The sequence below is a fragment of the Salvelinus alpinus genome, chromosome 30, assembly GCF_045679555.1.
Source record: "Salvelinus alpinus chromosome 30, SLU_Salpinus.1, whole genome shotgun sequence".
NCBI lineage: Eukaryota > Metazoa > Chordata > Actinopteri > Salmoniformes > Salmonidae > Salvelinus > Salvelinus alpinus.
This window is the reverse complement of record NC_092115.1, coordinates 45,772,095-45,790,556: the sequence shown is the minus strand read 5'-3', so window position 1 is coordinate 45,790,556 and position 18,462 is coordinate 45,772,095. Positions and strand designations below refer to the sequence as shown.

Here is an 18,462-nt window from a genome sequence, read left to right as displayed (position 1 = left end):
CACTACCTTTGACCAGAGCCATATGGGCCCTGGTCAAAAGTAGTGCACTATGACATAAATAGGCTGCCATTTGGGATGCGGCCCATACTGGACTGAACCTGTAAGAACGAGAGGTACTTCGGGGGAAGTCAGAGCTGTGTTTCCTCCTCGACAGTATTCAAGTCTCCGCGTACTGCTAGGATTATGCAAGTGTTATTCAACTCTTCTCAACTCCTCATCATTATTGCACCAGGTGGCTCATAGGACACCAACAAAGGGATCTCCATTTCACTCACTGCATGAATGATAAACCTTAAGACAAAGGATAACGGCTCACACATGCTTAGAACAAGTTTTAAAGCATACCTGCAAGTTTGAGGTAGTGTTATTGAGATATATATGCATTACACGTGACTCTCAAAGATGTCTTCAATGTCTTGGCGTTCTTTATACTGTGTTGGGCGGTTTCCTGAACACAGATAAAATTTAGAACTGGATTAAAAAGCATAAATGTGGTTTTTAGTCCAGGACTAGGCTTAATCTGTGTCCGGGAAACCAACACTATCAATTGATAAAATGAAGCTTAGGACAGGATAAAATCAACACCCAATATGTTTGATATTATCAAATTAGCAAAGCCTTTATTCACATTTGTCATTCCTGTGATTTATTTGTGTCATTGAAAACTGTGGAACACATCCTTTATTTATGCTGTTAAGTATACGTTTACAGAAATAGGCCTTAGGCTCAACACCAACACACACAAAATGTTGATTATCATGACATTGGCAGAGTCTAAACCAGCACCTGGATCTAGCCACAGAGTTTACATTTTTTTTTTTTTTTTTTGCATTGACAGAGCCTTGTTCAAGTTTACCATAATTATTTTTAAATATATGTACAAATTGAGACTTCACCCGAGTCATTGGCGACTGGCCGGTCCATTGATGAGGTCAGTAGTAGTCCTCAAGGTCAGCTTTGTCTCCCTGATTCTGAACAACCTGCTGCTCCCTGTACAAATCAGCAATCTGAAATGGGACAGAACAAAGAAATCAGTGAGGGGGGGAGGAGATGAATGAGCCAATTGGAAGCTGAGGATAAGGTGGCCATGAAGGTACGAGGGCCAATTTATATCAAATTACAGGAGGATAAACACAGAATACCAAAATTGGTAGAATAAAATGTACTGTGTGTATATATGTGGGAGAAGCTGAAACACAGAGGGTGGGGGGATGAATAGATCTAGAATGATGTAATTATATGAAAGAAAACGTGCACCCTATTCCCTATTTAATGCACTACTTTTGCCTGGGAATAGGGTGCAATATGGATGCACCCTCTGTCTCTGAAGGTAGGTTCCTTCTATAGAATAGAGTGTCTACCAACTCTGCCCAGAGTGGGTGAAAAAGCGCTTTGGTGATGAGATTTCACTTCCTTGTGTTATAAAATACATTTTACCAAGACAAATATGATTATAAATGTTCTGAATCATTAGTGGGGTCTTTCTCTAACATTTAATTAACAGTATATCCAAAAAGGCAGAATTTGTAACCTACTACATCTGATAATAATCACAAAGCTCTGTTGAAAGATGCATGCCGCAACTTGAGGATTTTACATTTTGTGGTTCTCAACTTCAAAGTTGTTTCCGCGGGTCGCAAAAAGATAAATTAGCATGGCACGAGCTGAATTCAAATGTAAAAGGCTTTGAAAAACAGCTTGCGGTATACTCAGTGCTCTGTTGACATTTCATAGATACTTGTTTTTGTGAGAAATCTTCAAAAAGAACAGGAATTTCACATGAATATGAAAAGGGTACACCAAAATATGAAAGTACTACATGTCAAGTCTCAAAATCGATATACGTCTTACCTCTACATTGTTTTAAGTCCTGCGGATTCGAGAAGAAAGATGGCGAGTTCAACGGGAAAATGAGCCTGTCAAGGAGCCTTTATTCCCTCACAGCATCCAGCCTAGCTGATGCGATGCTGTGCAATTGTCCTTATTTTTTGAAAAAAATATTTGGCCTCCATTTTTTATTTTTTTTATTTAACCTTTATTTAACCAGGTAGGCAAATTGAGAACACGTTCTCATTTACAATTGCGACCTGGCCAAGATAAAGCAAAGCAGTTCGACACATACAACAACACATAGTTACACATGGAGTAAAACAAACATATAGTCAATGATACAGTGAAAAAAAAATAAGTCTATATACAATGTGAGCAAGTGAGGTGAGATAAGGGAGGTGAAGGCAAACAAATATATGTATAAATAAATAAAAATATAAAAAGGCCATGGTGGCGAAGTAAATACAACACAGCAAGTAAAATAAAACTAAAAACACTGGAATGGTTGGTTTGCAGTGGAAGAAAGCGCAAAGTAGAGACAGAAATAATGGGGTGCAAAGGAGCAAAATAAATAAATAAATACAGTAGGTAAAGAGGTAGTTGTTTGGGCTAAATTATAGATGGGCTATGTACAGGTGCAGTAATCTATGAGCTGCTCTGACAGCTGGTGCTTAAAGCTAGTGAGGGAGATAAGTGTTTCCAGTTTCAGAGATTTTTGTAGTTCGTTCCAGTCATTGGCAGCAGAGAACTGGAAGGAGAGGCGGCCAAAGGAAGAATTGGTTTTGGGGGTGACCAGAGAGATAAACCTGCTGGAGCGCGTGCTACAGGTAGGTGTTGCTATGGTGACCAGCGAGCTGAGATAAGGGGGGACTTTACCTACCATTAATTTAGTCCCCCTAATTTTGGCCATCCTACAAGGGTAAAAACTCCAATAACTTTTGAAATGATTATGATAGGGGCATGTGGTTTGGACCATTGAGTTGACCCATTTGTCAAAATAAGCGTTTTTGATTGGACACCCTGCATAGAAATACATTTGGGATGCAACCAGAGAAATTCAGAACTACGAGATATACACTGTCACAGCAGTGTCTTCAACTACCTGTCTTCCTGAAGTTGCGTCCTCTGGCATTTTATCATCTCGGATCCTCAGGAAGCGTGTGGAACCGAAGAGAGACGCCCTTCTCTGGGTCACACTGGGAGAGAGGAGAAAATACATGAATCGCCAGAAATAGCATTTGGCTAGTTCCAAATAGATGGTTTGTGGATTGTCAACACTTCAAACAACTATGCACTAACCCTAGCCCTTACCCTAACCTGAGCAAGCTGTTGAAGCTCTTCTCTGGGTCACACTGGGAGAAGGCCAGAGAGGGCCAAAGAAAAGCTATGAATCATCTTTTCACCTAAACTTGTCTGACTTTTGCTGCCGCTAAAGACATTAAAACGGAAGACTATTGTGGGTTTTCCTTTCACAGTTAATACGCCTTTTAAACCCTGCACCAAAAGACTGGAGGTTGAAGAACTATTGATTCGAGGATGGCAACTCTTTATTTAACCTAACATAGTACCATGATATCACAGCTTTGTTGAGTACTAATGCAAAGCACAGATTAGGACCCATATCCACAAAGAGCTTTGGAGTAGAAGTGGTGAATAAGATTTTTGGACAGCACTGCTACTCAGACTGAATACGGTCCTGAGATTTTGCCTAAATATTTGACTTAGGCCAATACGAGTGTGTTTTTCACCTATGGGTAACATGGTCGCTTCATGGTAGGTCTCTTAAATAATCGTTTTGAAGGGGAAGCAAAAAGTGGCATGATCCTCATGAGAAATTTGAGACATAAAAAATGTGAAAATGTTCCCGGAGAAATGTCGCAACATCCTGAGACCTAAACCTTTTAGATTTGCAGAGGGGATTATTGAGTTAAAGATTCTGTTGTGGTTGCTTTACTGGTCGGCCCTCAAAGATGAAATTGCATTGAATCAAATTATTAACTTCCAAATTACTTTAAACTGGCTTGAAATCCAAATATTATTAGTACTGATGAGCCAGTGTACAAGGACGAGTTCTACTAACCAATCCCATGCCAGCCTTGTAGATCGGCGACAGTGATAGGTCGGCACACTTCACTTCCCACACTTGCACGGCATCAAGCCACACATCGGGCTCTGTTGATCGGTCCACACGATGATAGGGGTGGGGCTTGGGCAAAATGTGCTCCTGGAAAAGACAATGCCTTCATAGTTAATTGGGTCTAAAGACTTTTGGCAGATTTGCTTCAAGAAACTCCGCGCTTCGCATCAAACGAGCATAGAACACAAACGTCTCTGTACTGTACCTTTAAGAATTTGTAATGCTGCTCCAAATCTTCATCCTTGAAACCTGTCCCAATCTGAAAAGACAAAATAACCGGAAAAATATATTCCCCTGTTGTAAGTCAGATGAGACATTTAGCAGAGCAGAATAACAAAGAATTGTGAAAGAATTCCCTGTGCAAAAAGCCTTTATCCTATTTGGACTGAGGCGCTGTGTCACCTTTCAGAGACAAACCAACCGAGACAGAGAAAGACAAAACGTCACCTCCTAGGCAAGGAGGTACACACACAGACATACGCAGACACACAAAGACACCCCTGACAGACCTTGCAGACTGACTGGAACTCTTCATTGTCCTCATCGTAGCGGGCGAGCAGGAATCCTTCGTAGGTCCCTGTTCTCTTGCCCTTCCCCAGATACGCTCCAATCACACACAGATCCACTGTCCCCCATCCAGATAGTCCTTCAGCTAGACAGAGAGACAGGGATGAATGGTAGGTTTTCATGTGAGTAGTTATTATGATAGAGAGTAAGTGTGTGTGTGTGTGTGTGTGTGTGTGTGTGTGTGTATACCAATGGTTCCCAACTCCATGTGGGGTCGCCTGATATGAAAATGGGGTCGCGGGAGAATTTCCAAACCCCCCACCCCAACAAAATACAAAAAATAAAGAATATCATCTTTGTATCTCAAAATCATTGTAATGTGGTTCATCTTAAAAATGAAAATGAAAATGATTAAAATCTAAAAAATCTAATTCAACCAGAGCGCCCTTGATCCTGGGAAAAGGCCACACTTGACCGTTGCACTTGAATCATTCCCACAGTGAATGACTAGGCCCGCTACGCCATGAAACCACACACTATGGCAGAGACTTCAAAATTACCGGCCGCAATAGATACGGTGAAAACAATGTGTGGGGAGGCGGAGTCACAGAAACTCACATCAATACCTTCGCCAGACAACACTGTTAAACAAATCGCTCATGCCATTGCTCGCAATGAAGAAGAAACTGACTGAATGACCCAAACTCCAAACGGACGTTAGTTGTGAGAGCCGAGATGCCTATGAATTGCCTTGTTTACAATACATGTCGGGGGATGCTATTCACGAGGACACAATGTTCGGTCTCACCATTCCCGAGCATGAAACGGCACAGGGGATGTTCAGCGTGCCGCGTGGCTAACAGATTCCATATGGGATCAAATGGTCGGCTTCTGCACAGATGTGGCTCCATCGATCGCGGGACGGAGGTCAGGTCTCTGCTCTCTAGTTATGAATGCGTCTGCCTCTGCCATATGGACGCGTTGTATGATAACCTGAGAGCAACTGGCGGCAAAAGAGCTGAGCACAGAACCCGGAGATATACTCCAGCAAGTAACTTCGATTGTAAACTACATCAAACCACACGCCGGTTCGCATTAAAACCAGAGGTGAGGTGCGCACTGTAGACCACGCCCGCTGACTTTGAGAAGCGCTAACGCGACACGCATCAAGCACACCCATCAAGCACACCCATCAAGCACACCCATCAAGCACACCCATCAAGCACACCCATCAAGCACACCCATCAAGAACACCCATCAAGCACACCCATCAAGCACACCCATCAAGCAAACCCATCTCATTAGTTGTGGTGAGATAAGATTTAAAACATCTGACACATTTGCAAATGACTCGTAGCCCCACATCAGAAGTATGTGATGGGGAGTTGAGAAGACAAATCGAAAAATACTGTTAGAATGTTTTCCAATTGACTACCATAGCCCCAAATAAAAGTTAACGTTGGCTGTTAATCACATACATTTTTTCCCCCACGTGGTTGGGATCCGAGAATTTTCAGATATCAAAATGGGGTCGTGGGTCCAAAAAGTTCAGGAACCCCTGGTGCGTACGTGTGCGTGCATGTGTATATGCATGTGTGGTTTGTGTACGTGTGCGTGCATGCGTGCACCTTGAGTCAGTTGTGAGAGCGCTTGGCCGATTTCATAAGTGGCATCTTTCTCCAGAGTCTTCTACCATTAGTCCCTCGCAGGAGTCTGAGGATTCAACCAAAAATCACACCACAGGAGGACATACAACTAAGAATGCATCCCGAATGGCAACCCCCTTCCCTATATAGCGCAATATTTATGGGCCCATAGGGAATAGGGACCAGGGCCCATAGGGAATAGGGTGTCATTTGGGACACAGCCTAAGACATTCATTATTAAACAACTTCAGGAGAGAAAGGAGATCACAGAAGACAGGATTGACCTCCCACAAACACACGGTTGGCTCCCGTCTCTCTCCCTCCCTCCCTCCCACACACACACAGACAGTCACACACACACACACACAGCAAATAGACCGGTCCAACACTGACACACACACCTCAAACAGACTGCTCCAGGAACTCAGCGATGGTGTCTGTGTTGTCTGAGTCAATAGGGCGGGCGAACACAAACTCTCCCTCCTTCTCCTCGAAGCTCTCCTTCAGAAGGGCCCTGCGATGGGACAGGGGCCACTTTACCAGAGTCTGAGACACACACACACACCACTGAAATTGCAAACATTACAATCAATGTCTAATGATTCAATGTCTAATATATTACGCTAGCATCCTGTCCAGGGGGTGTACCTCAGTGTTAATTTTGTCAATGAAAAGTGGCGAAGATATTAGTCAAACAACCTATGTGTTTATTGTCACAGCCGTGTATATCCCCCCTCAAGCCAATACCATGACGGCCCTCATGGAACTTCACTGGACTTCATGAAAAGTGGAAACCATATATCCTGAGGCTGCATTTATTATAGCTGGGGATTTTAACAAAGCAAATTTGAAAACAAGGCTACCTAAATTCTATCAGCATATTGACTGTAGCACCTGCCCTGGAAAAACACTGGATCACTACTTCTCTAACTTTGGCCCTCCTTTTGGCAAATCTGACCATGACTCCATTTTGCTCCTCTCTTCCTATAGGCAGACACTCAAACAGGAAGTACCCGTGCTAAGGACTATTCAGCGTTGGTCTGACCAATCGGAATCCATGCTTCAAGATTGTTTTGATCACGCAGACTGGGATATGTTCCGGGTAGCCTCAGAGAATAATATCGACATATACGCTGATTCGATGAGTGACTTTATAAGGAAGTGTATAAGAGATGTTGTACTCACTGTGACTATTAAAACCTACCCTAACCAGAAACCGTGGATAGATGGCAGCATTCGCACAAAACTGAACGCGAGAACCACCGCATTTAACCATGGAAAGGTGACTGGGAATATGGCCGAATACAAACAGTGTAGTTATTCCATAGGGAAGGGAATCAAACAAGCAAAATGTCAGTATAGAGACAAAGTGGAGTCGCAATTCAACAGTTCAGACACGAGACGTATGTGGCAGGGTCTACAGACAATCACAGACTACAAAAAGAAACAAAAAACAGCCACGTCACGGACACCAACGTCTTGCTTCCAGACAAACTAAACACCTTCTTTGCCCACTTTGAGGATAATACAGTGCCACCAACGCAGCCCACTACCAGGGACTGTGGGCTCTCCTTCTCCGTGGCCGACGTGAGTAAGACATTTAAACGTGTTAACCATCGCAAGGCTGCCGGCCCAGACAGCATCCCTAGCCACGTACTCAGAGCATGCGCAGACCAGCTGGCTGGTGTGTTTACGGACATATTCAATCTCTCCCTAGCACAGTCTGCTGTCCCCACATGCTTCAAGATGGCCACCATTGTTCTGTATCCAAGAACGCAAAAGTAACTGAACTAAATGACTATCGCCCCGTAGAACTCACTTCTGTCATCATGAAGTGCTTTGAGAGACTAGTCAAGGATCATATCACCTCTACCTCACAGGTCACCCTAGACCCACTTCAATTTGCTTAATGCCCCAATAGGTCCACAGACGATGCAATCGCCATCACACTGCCCTATCCCATCTGGACAACAGGAATACCGATGTAAGAATGCTGTTCATTGACTATAGCTCAGCATTCAACACCATAGTACCTTCCAAGCTCATCATTAAGCTTGAGGCCCTGGGTCTCAACCCCGCCCTGTGCAATTGGGTCCTGGACTTCATGATGGGCCATCCCCAGGTGGTGAAGGTAGGAAACATCTCCACCCCACTGATCCTCAACACTGGGGCCCCACAAGGGTGCGTGCTCAGCCCCCTCCTGTACTCCCTGTTCACCTATGACTGCATGTCCATGCACGCCTCCAACTCAATCATCAAGTTTGCAGACGACACAACAGTGATTACCAACAACGACCAGACAGCCTACAAGAAGGAGGTGAGGTCACTCTGAGTTTGGTGTCAGGAAAACAACCTCTCACTCAATGTCAACAAAAGGAGATGATCGTGGACTTCAGGAAACATCAGAGGGAGCACCCCCGTATCCACATCAACGCGACAGCAGTGGAAAAGTTGGAAAGTTGAGTTCCTCTGCGTACACATCATGGACAAACTGAAATGGTCCACCCACACAGACAGTGTGGTGAAGGCACAACAGTGCCTCTTCAACCTCAGGAGGCTGAAGAAATGTGGCTTGTCACCTAAAACCCACAAACTTTTACAGATGCACAATTGAGAGCATCCTGTCGGGCTGTATCACCGCCTGGTACGGCAACTGCACCACCCACAACCGCAAGGCTCTGCAGAGGGTGGTGCGGTCTGCATCACCAGGGGCAAACTACCTGCCCTCCAGGACACCTACAGCACCCGATGTCACAGGAAGGCCAAAAATATCATCAAAGACAACAACTACCCGAGCCACTGCCTGTTCACCCCGCCACCATCCAGAAGGCGAGGTCAGTACAGGTGCATCAAAGCTGTGACTGAGAGACTGAAAAACAGCTTGTATCTCGAGACATCACTAACTCAGAGAGGCTGCTGCCTACGTACAGACTTGAAATCATTGGACACTTTAATAAATGGATCACTAGTCACTTTAATAATGTTTACATATCTTGCATTACTCATCTCATATCTTTATACTGTATTTTATACCATCTATTGCATCTTGCCTATGCCGCTCTGTCATTTCTCATCCATATATTTATATATTCTTATTCCTTTACTTAGATGTATGTGTATTAGGTAGTTGTTGTGGAATTGTTAGATTACTTGTTAGATATTGCTGCACTGTCTGAACTAGAAGCACAAGCATTTCGCTACACTCGCAATAACATCTGCTAAGCATGTGCATGTAAACAATACAATATGATTTGAGTCAGTGGCAATTGACAAGACGACTGTATAAATCCAGGGGAAAAAATAACTCAATGAAAAGGATTTCTCATTTTGGTTTACAAAAACAAGACTGGATTAAATTATCTGTGTGACTAAAATCTTACTAGTAAATGGACTGGACAAGAGTTTTTGGAGAGATTGAGAGCTTTTTAGTGTCATTTGTTTGGTCCAATCAAAAGCATGCATGACATTAGTAGAATTGTAAGGCTTAACTTTGATCACAATACATCTACAATATGTCAAGAGGCAGGGCTCTAGACTGCGGCCATTTAGTCACTTTCTGCGACCCTTTGACTTGGCTGTGTGAGTTACATTTTTTTATTGGTCGCATCAGTGGAAGCTGAAAATTCATTACATGGTCACCTCACTCAAAAGTTTAAGAATGTCCTATTTTTGGGCTGCTAAAACCATGATTTGGTCAAACAGTAAAGTGCATTATCCTCATGATTCCAGTAATGAAATTGTCTGCCCAGCCTCTGGGCATGTTTCGATGGGGCCTGCTGCTGTGATGAGTGAGCCACTTGATGTGCACTACGAGAGAGAAGAAAGCTTCCAATGTTATAACATTTAAAAATCCAATTTGGGAAATACACATCTTTGGAAGCAACTACTGTTGTTCTCAGCTTTCTGTGGGTGTAATTTCTATTTGTCATTTCTTAATATTGAGCTCAAAAGCAGCTATTTTCCAACCAAGACATTTGATTATTCTTTAAGATGCGAAGCGCGCAATTGCGAGGACATAGGGTCGCAAGCTACAACGTTTAGGACATTACATTTACTGTCCAGAGCGACTTACAGTAGTGAGTGCATACATTTTCATACTGATCCCCCGTGGGAATCGAACCCACAACCCTGGTGTTGCAAGTGCCATGCTCTACCAAGTGAGCCACACGGGACACTAGCAGTAGGTATTATACTTAGGGTTAGCAATCTAGCTAATGTGTTTTGAGTTTACTTCCTGTGGTGAATTAACCCCAAAATAAATGAGCCTATGATATTAGTGCACATAATGATTAAGGCCAATCACTCTCTACTGAGCAAAAAAAGCCATATTTTAATAGTAAAATAAAAACAATACTCTATTGTCAAACCCACAATTAATGAGTCACTGGATTAGGTAGCACATCAACATACGTTGAATCAGGCATTCCTGCTTGGACATGTTAGATGAAACAATTTATTTCTCGAAAAGCCTACCATCTCAGTAGTCTATCACAGTCTAAAGCACTGTGATATGACTTCATAAGGCAATTACACGTTTTTCTATTGCGTGACGCTGTGGAAAGAAATTGGTGCGAATCATGGGCTGGTGCCACCAACTGAAAAAGTTATGGGAAATGTTAGTCTGGAGCCCTGACAAGGGATGTGATTTTTTAAAATCTGCTGCAGATTAATGCTTCTTCTGGCAATTTAGCTGTTGGGAAGAGAATCACCCGATAGGATGTTATGCAGAAAAATGTAGGACAAGACCACGCATGCTTGTGCACATGGAAGTCAGTGATGTGTTCACTAAGTGATGTGTTCAAATTTTTTTGTCATTTAATGTGCTTGACTAAGACTTAATGATATTTCAGTCAAAATGAATAAGACTAGGCTAAAACTTGAACAACAAGCTGCCTCATGCTACAGAAAAAGGATAGGCCGTTCTGACTGGGACAAGGCTTACTTAATAAATGTCTAACAGACTCCAGAACTCCCATCAAATCAAAGTTTATTTGTCACGCGCGCCGAACACAACAGGCGTGTAGACCTTACAGTGAAATGCTTACTTAATCATCATCCCGACTCACCTCTCCGTTGAGATACAGCAGGTCAAAGGCGTACACACACACACACACACACTTGGATCTTGATATCAGCTGCATCCACGTCCCGTAAAAAAAATAAAACAAGTAATTTAACAGCAACCTAACTAAACAGGACCATACACATACCTACCTACACACTAAAAAACAGCATTCAAAACCTAGATCTTTTGGCCCCTTCACTCAGCATATTGTTGCAGTCAGGGGGCTTGTGTACCTCAACGGCCACCTCGAGGTAACTCCCGGCAGGTTTAACCTAACAGCTTGAGGACGAGGGATCAAACAAAGCAGTCCACCTGATGAGGATAGAGAGCATGGAGAGCATGGAGAGCATAGAGAGCATGGAGAGCATGGAGAGCATGGAGAGCATGGAGAGCATGGAGAGCATGGAGAGCAGGGAGAGCAGGGAGAGCAGGGAGAGCATGGAGAGCATGGAGAGCATGGAGAGCATAGAGAGCATGGAGAGCATGGAGAGCATGGAGAGCATGGAGAGCATGGAGAGCATGGAGAGCATGGAGAGCATGGAGAGCATGGAGAGCATGGAGAGCATAGAGAGCATAGAGAGCAGGGAGAGCATGGAGAGCATGGAGAGCATAGAGAGCATGGTAGGGAAATGATCCACCAGCACTGCAGACAACTTGTGAACACAGCTGCCTGGGCTAATCAGCCATCCAGCTGTTGTGAACATAATTACAGAAACCAAAACCATGGATACTGAGAATGTTCCCCCCTTATTTCTCTTTCCTCTCGCCTCTTTCTCTTCCGTGTGGTGAGCACCTGGAATGGCTGGATCTGTTTTATTTTCTCTGTTCCAAGCCACAGCCTGTTCCAAGCCACAGAGTCAAGCACACAGGACACCACAGACTCCTTTACCTGAGGGAGGGAGGGAGGGGTGTGAGAGAGAAATGGGGGAGGGGAAGGCAGAGAGGGAGGGAGAGAGAAAGAAAGAGGGGAGCGAAAGACAGAAATAGAGGAGAGATAGAGAGGTATTATTCAAATTATCACCATGAAGGGGCTAAGATGCTGGCTGAGAGTGTATCCCAAAAGGCATCCTATTCCCTATATAGTGCACTACTTTTGACCAGAGCCTTATAAATCGGGAATAAGGTGCCATTTGGGATGCATACGGAGTGTGCTAGTGTTGAGAGGGTTACTATTACCGTGGGAATACGAGAGATGATATCGGGATATTTGGTCGTATTGTCTTCCTGGTTGCGACTGAAAATACGCACTTCCCCATTCTCCAGAATATGGATCTGCACAAATACAATAATCAATAGTTATCATTCAACCAATAACAGCGAGTGAGTTTCCTATCGTATCTGGAGAGTAGAGAGACAGGCAGTGTCCAAGGCTTTTTCTCAATTGATTCTTCCTCGCATCCTCTCTCCTCGCCCCCTTCTCAAAACCCACTGGAGAAGAAGGCCAGAGGGGAGGGGCCTTGGCTCTTCTACTCCAATATGGTTGAGAAGAATTTGAGGAGATAGAATGCTAGGAATCACAGAAAGACGAATTGACAGAGCCCAACTGTACGACCGAAGCTCCAGATGCCAGCATCTTAGAGTTCCATCTGCTGGCCATTTCAGGAGTCACACTGCAGTTTAAAGGCACAACGAATAGGAGGTGTCACTCTGCTCTCTGGGTGAATCTCAAGTGAATTTACATTGTATTTTTCTGACTCCTGGCCTCTTCTCGGCCTCCTCCTCAAAACGCATCGGAGAAGAAGGTTCTAGCGGAGGAAGACAGATCTTCTGCTCCAATGTGCTTCGAGAAGGTGAGGAGAGAGGTTAGGAGAAACTGAGGAAGGATAAATAGAGAATGAGAAGTTACACGGCTCTCTCCAATGCTTCCACTGGGAGGGGCTAACACAGCCCAACAGCCTGAGACAACAGCATCATGTCTGTTTTCTAACAGGGGCACACAGTTGACACACACACACACACACACACACACACACACACACACACACTGTGGGCACGTGAGAATACAGACACCTGTGCTCGTTCTCCATCATACTTGTACTCGCAGGTGAAGGCGGCTTCGTCGAATCTCTTCATCACCTCTCCTACACCTTTGGTGGGGTGAGCCGGCATGGACCTCAGTGGCACACCTGAGGTGGGGGAGAGGAGGGTGTCATAAATCAGCACACACACACACAGTACTGTACCTGGAGTGAGTTTGCAGTGGTTGGGCAGTTCATCTATGCCCTCCATCAGTACTGGGATGATGACATCATAGTTGGGCATCTCACTGGAGTGGACAAGCAAGAAAACATCACCAGTAAGAGTCAGTCAATAGAGTGAATCAGTATGTCCCAAAATGGTACACTATAGGGCCCTGGTCTAAAGTAGTGCACTATTGTGCACTGGTTCTCAACCGGGGCCACTAGTACTCCAGGCAGAGCAAAATGCACTTGGTTTGTACAGTAACCAAAGAAAGAGAACCACTGATATACATAGGCAACGGGGTGTTCATTTGGGACACAAATCAGGGTGTAGGTAAGGTGGTACTTAGGGAATGTGCTGTGAGTGAGTATATACAGTGGGGTTAGAGGTGTACAGTACCAGTAGGTGTGTTTAAGGACAGGGCTCTTCTCCTCTATCCAGGCTTTCTGTTCTCCTGCACTCATTCCTTTCCCTGCATCGTTCACCGCTGGAGGGAAGTCTAGAATTGCACATGAACCAATGTCTCAGTCACAATAAAAGGAAGACATTGTTTTCATATGTATAGGTTATATTGTAATAATGTTGGGGAAACGTTGAGGGGTAATGTTGTGGTCGTATTGTGAAAATGTGACGAAAACACTGTGATAATGTTGTGAAATCATATGATCATTTTTTGAAGTAACATTGTGAAAAGGTGATAACAGTTGGAGGAAATGTCGTGTAAACATTGTGATGATGTTGTGGTGGTGGTCACGCTGTGTGAACGTTGAAAAAACGTTAGCTGGCTCACATTGTCCTGGAGGAGTCAGGGCACGCAGCCTGACTCAGGGCAGCCAGTACACTCTGCTCAGCCAAGCCTATCCTCAGCTTCCCTGCCAGAGACCTGTCAACCAACCAACCAACCAATACAGACATGGCAATCTGAAATCAGACTGTTTTTAACATACACTGATGTTGTGCTGCTTTGACAGTGGTCTTTTTTTTTTTTTTAAGTTAGGTACCATCTTAATCTGTTACTGTGACGACCAGCTGCTTGTGAATGGACAGACAGGTGTAATACAAGGTTCGGATTGACTAGTGAAGGAAGAAAACATGCTCCACTCTAAATCCTCATCTAAACCAAGAAAAAAAGGTGCTTGGAACCAAAAATGTACGACATGAACATTTTAACAAAAGGCCAATGCTCAAAGAGTGCAGAGCGACAGGTGTTAAGTACATCCCAAAAACGCACCTTATTCCCTTTGTAGTATACTGCTTCTGGCCAATAGGGCTCTGGTCAAAGGTAGTGAGCCATTTGAGAGATGCTCAGGTTGACCAGTAGTAAAGTGAAGGCAGATTATCTGACAATGTATCTGGCCTCAGAGAAGCGGCAGGCTACATATAGAGACCTTTGATGGTGTCAATCTTCTTATTCGTGGCCTGCAGAGAGAGCGAGAGAGAGGGCCAAGAGATTCAGAGGGAGCGTGGGAAAGGAGAGGATACGAAAGGAAAGAGGATGCAGAGAAAAGGAGTAAAGAACTACCACAAGACTAGGGCTTATGTCCCAAATGTCACCCGCCTTCAGAAAGTATTCATACCTCTTGACTTATTCCACATTTTGTTGTGTTACAGCCTGAATTCAAAATGGATGAAATATATTTGTTTTGCTTACCCAGCTACACACAATACCCGAAAATGAAAAATTTAAAACACGTTTTTTGAAATTTTGCAAATGTATTGAAAATGAAATAGAGAAATCTCTCATTTACATAAGTCTTCACGCCTGAGTCAATATTTTGCAAAAGCACCTTTTGCGGCGACTACAGCTCTGAGTCATCTTGGGTATGCCCGTATCAGTTTTGCACATCTGGATTTGTGGATTTTCTCCCATTCTTCCTTGCAGATTCTTAAACCTGTCTGGCCCCGGGGTTCCGCTAGCGGAACTCCTCCCACATTCCACTGAAAAGGCAGAGCGCGAAATTCAAAAAATATTTTAGAGAAATATTTAACTTTCACACATTAACAAGTCCAATACAGCAAATGAAAGATACACATCTTGTGAATCCAGTCAACATGTCCGATTTTTTAAATGTTTTACAGCGAAAACAGCACGTATATTTGTTAGCTCACCACCAAATACAAAAAAGGACAGACATTTTTCACAGCACAGGTAGCATGCACAAAGCCAACCTAACTAACCAAGAACCAACCAAACTAACCAAGAAACAACTTCATCAGATGACAGTCTTATAACATGTTACACAATAAATCTATGTTTTGTTCAAAATATTTGCATATTTGAGCTATAAATCAGTTTTACATTGCAGTTACCATCACAGCTACCGTCAGAAATAGCACCGAAGCAGCCAGAGTAATTATAGAGACCAACGTGGAATATCTAAATACTCATCATAAAACATTTCTGAAAAATGCATTGTGTACAGCAAATGAAAGACAAGCATCTTGTGAATCCAGCCAATGTTTCAGATTTTTTAAGTGTTTTACAGCGAAAACACAATATAGCATTATATTAGCTTACTACAATAGCCTACCACACTACCGCATTCATTCATCAAGGCACGTTAGCGATAGCAATAGGCACGTAAGCGATAGCGAATAAACCAGCAAAAGATATTAATTTTCACTAACCTTCATCAGATGACAGTCCTATAACATCAGGTTATACATACACTTATGTTTTGTTTGAAAATGTGCATATTTAGAGCTGAAATCAGTGGTTATACATTGTGCTAACGTAGCATCTTTTTCCCAGAACGTCCGGATATTTTTCTGACTCTCACATATTCTGACCAAATAACTATTTATAAACGTGACTAAAAAATGGTGTTAGATGGTGTTAGATGTGCTGTGCCTGGTTTTCTCCAGACAGAGCTTTGCACTCAGACAAAATGGTTAAAACAGTCTTTCACATGCCTTTTTACAAACTCTGGGCGTGCCAGCATGTGCCATTTTCTCAAGAGTGGCTTCCGTCTGGCAGGTTCTCCCATCGCAGCCACGTAGTTCTGTCAGAGTGGTCATTGGGTTCTTGGTCATCTCCCCTATTTTTTTCAATTTCCCAATGATGGAGACCACTGTGCTCTTGGAAACTTTCAACTCTATAATAAATTGTTTTATATCCTTCCCCAGATCTATGCCTCATCACAATCCTATCTCGGAGATCTATGGACAGTTTCTTGGACTGCATGGTATAGTTTCTGCCCTGACATGCACGGTCAACTGTGGGACCTTATATAGACAGGTGTGTGTCTTTTCAAATTCATGTCCAAACAACTGAATTGGACACAGGATGACTCCAATCAAGTTGTAGTGACATCAAGGATGATCAAAGGAAATTGGATGCACCTCAGCTCAATTTGGAGTGTCATCGCAAAGGGGTGTGAATACTTATAGAAATGATATTTCTATATTTCATTTTCAATACATTTGCAAACATTTATAAAAACATTTTCACTTTGTCATTATGGGGTATTGTGTGTTGACGGGTGAGCAAAAAATATTAATCACTTTCGAATTCAGGCTGTGACAACATTTTGAATAAAGGGTATGAATACTTTCTGAAGGCACTGTATATAGTGCACTGCTTCTGACCAGGGCCCAAGTCAAAAGTAGTGAACTATATAGGGATGCCATTTGAGATGCACACTAGATATTAGTATCTAACTGACGAAAAGCATAAAGGAATCCATGCCTTTTCATCAAATTCTAGACTGATTACAAATCAACTCATCATTCCATTCCCTGGACAGCAGAAGACTGTGGTTTTTAATCAGTAAATGTATCAAAAACATTGAGGATGTTAATGTAAACATCAGACAGACAAAACTCAGAGTTCCCACTCATGTTCCCGATGTCTTTCAGTTTGTTGAACACGCCCCCTGCCGTCAGATTGGCTGGCTGGAACATTCTCTGGTTGCTACGGGAACTCTCCTCCACCAGCCCCAAGTCGCCCTTCTCTGCAGCCTCTGCCTTGATTTTGTCCAACTGTCGCTCTGGCAACAAGAAAAATAAAAACAGTAAGATGTGATAGAATTCTAAGCCCGAAAGCAAAGTAAGAGAATTAATAACAAAGGTGTGTTTGAGTACGTGTGTCATACCAGTTACTTGTGCAAAAGTTTGTGTGTGTGCTCACATGCAAGTGTATGTCCCTTACCAATTGCTTGGGCAACAGCTTTCATCAGTACAGTTTCTCCCACTCCCAGCTCCAGTCCCAGGTAAGCAGGACCCAACTGATTGAGACACAGGTAAACACAGCTCAGCAGGTCCTCTGAGGAAGAACAGAAAGAGAGAAAACTCAACTCAGCACACACATCGGACTCATCTACACTCTGCCTGCGTCCCAAATGACTCCCTATAGGGCACTACTTTTGACCAGAGCTTATAAGCACCCTCTTCCTTATATAATGCACAGCTTTTGACCAGTGCTCTGGTCAAAAGAACTGCACTATGTAGGAAATAGGATGCCATTTGGGACACAGACCATCTGACTCATCTCAATAGGTTAGGTTGCATCCTGCAACTGGGCCAATAGCTAATGTAGTTGCTGCCAGCTCCACATGCACAAACATTAGGGAAAAAGCTTACCTGCCAGTCTTCCTCAATCTTCTCAAAGGTACATGAAACAGCTGAATAAGGGACCCTGTGAAAGAGAAAATGAGAGTCAAAACACCTCCATTGAGAGACATTATGTAAATCAAAGTATTGTGCAGGTTGTTCAATATTTAGTATTCATAAATGCACACTGTCGCAAAACAATTTGGAACAGAAAACTAAAACAAGCATTTGTTGGACAAGTTCAGGTAGTCCCTCTCCGATTCGTCCCCTTTGCTTTCGTTTAGTACCTAGTGAACACGACCCAGGTTGAGGTATATAACAGAGGGGTGTGAAATTGTGACAAGGGGGTTGGACGTACCTCTGTCCCCACCCCCAGCAGGCGTTGTCCACCGGGTGGTAGTTGGGTCTGGACGGGTCGTACTGGGCCTGGTCCGTCTTCTGTCTGGTGGGAGAAACAATTGACATTAATACAGTATACAATGCACTATTCAACTCAATGAAGAAAACATTTCAGGTAAAAAGTAGTGCACTTTATAGGGAATAGG

The 18,462-nt window shown here is 43.4% G+C and overlaps 1 pseudogene; it reads right to left on the bottom strand.

Annotated features, from left to right (window-relative positions):
- Positions 1-593: 593 nt before the first annotated feature.
- The window catches only part of LOC139560042 (DNA ligase 1-like), a 33,920-nt pseudogene continuing 16,051 nt past the window's right edge, over positions 594-18,462 (bottom strand).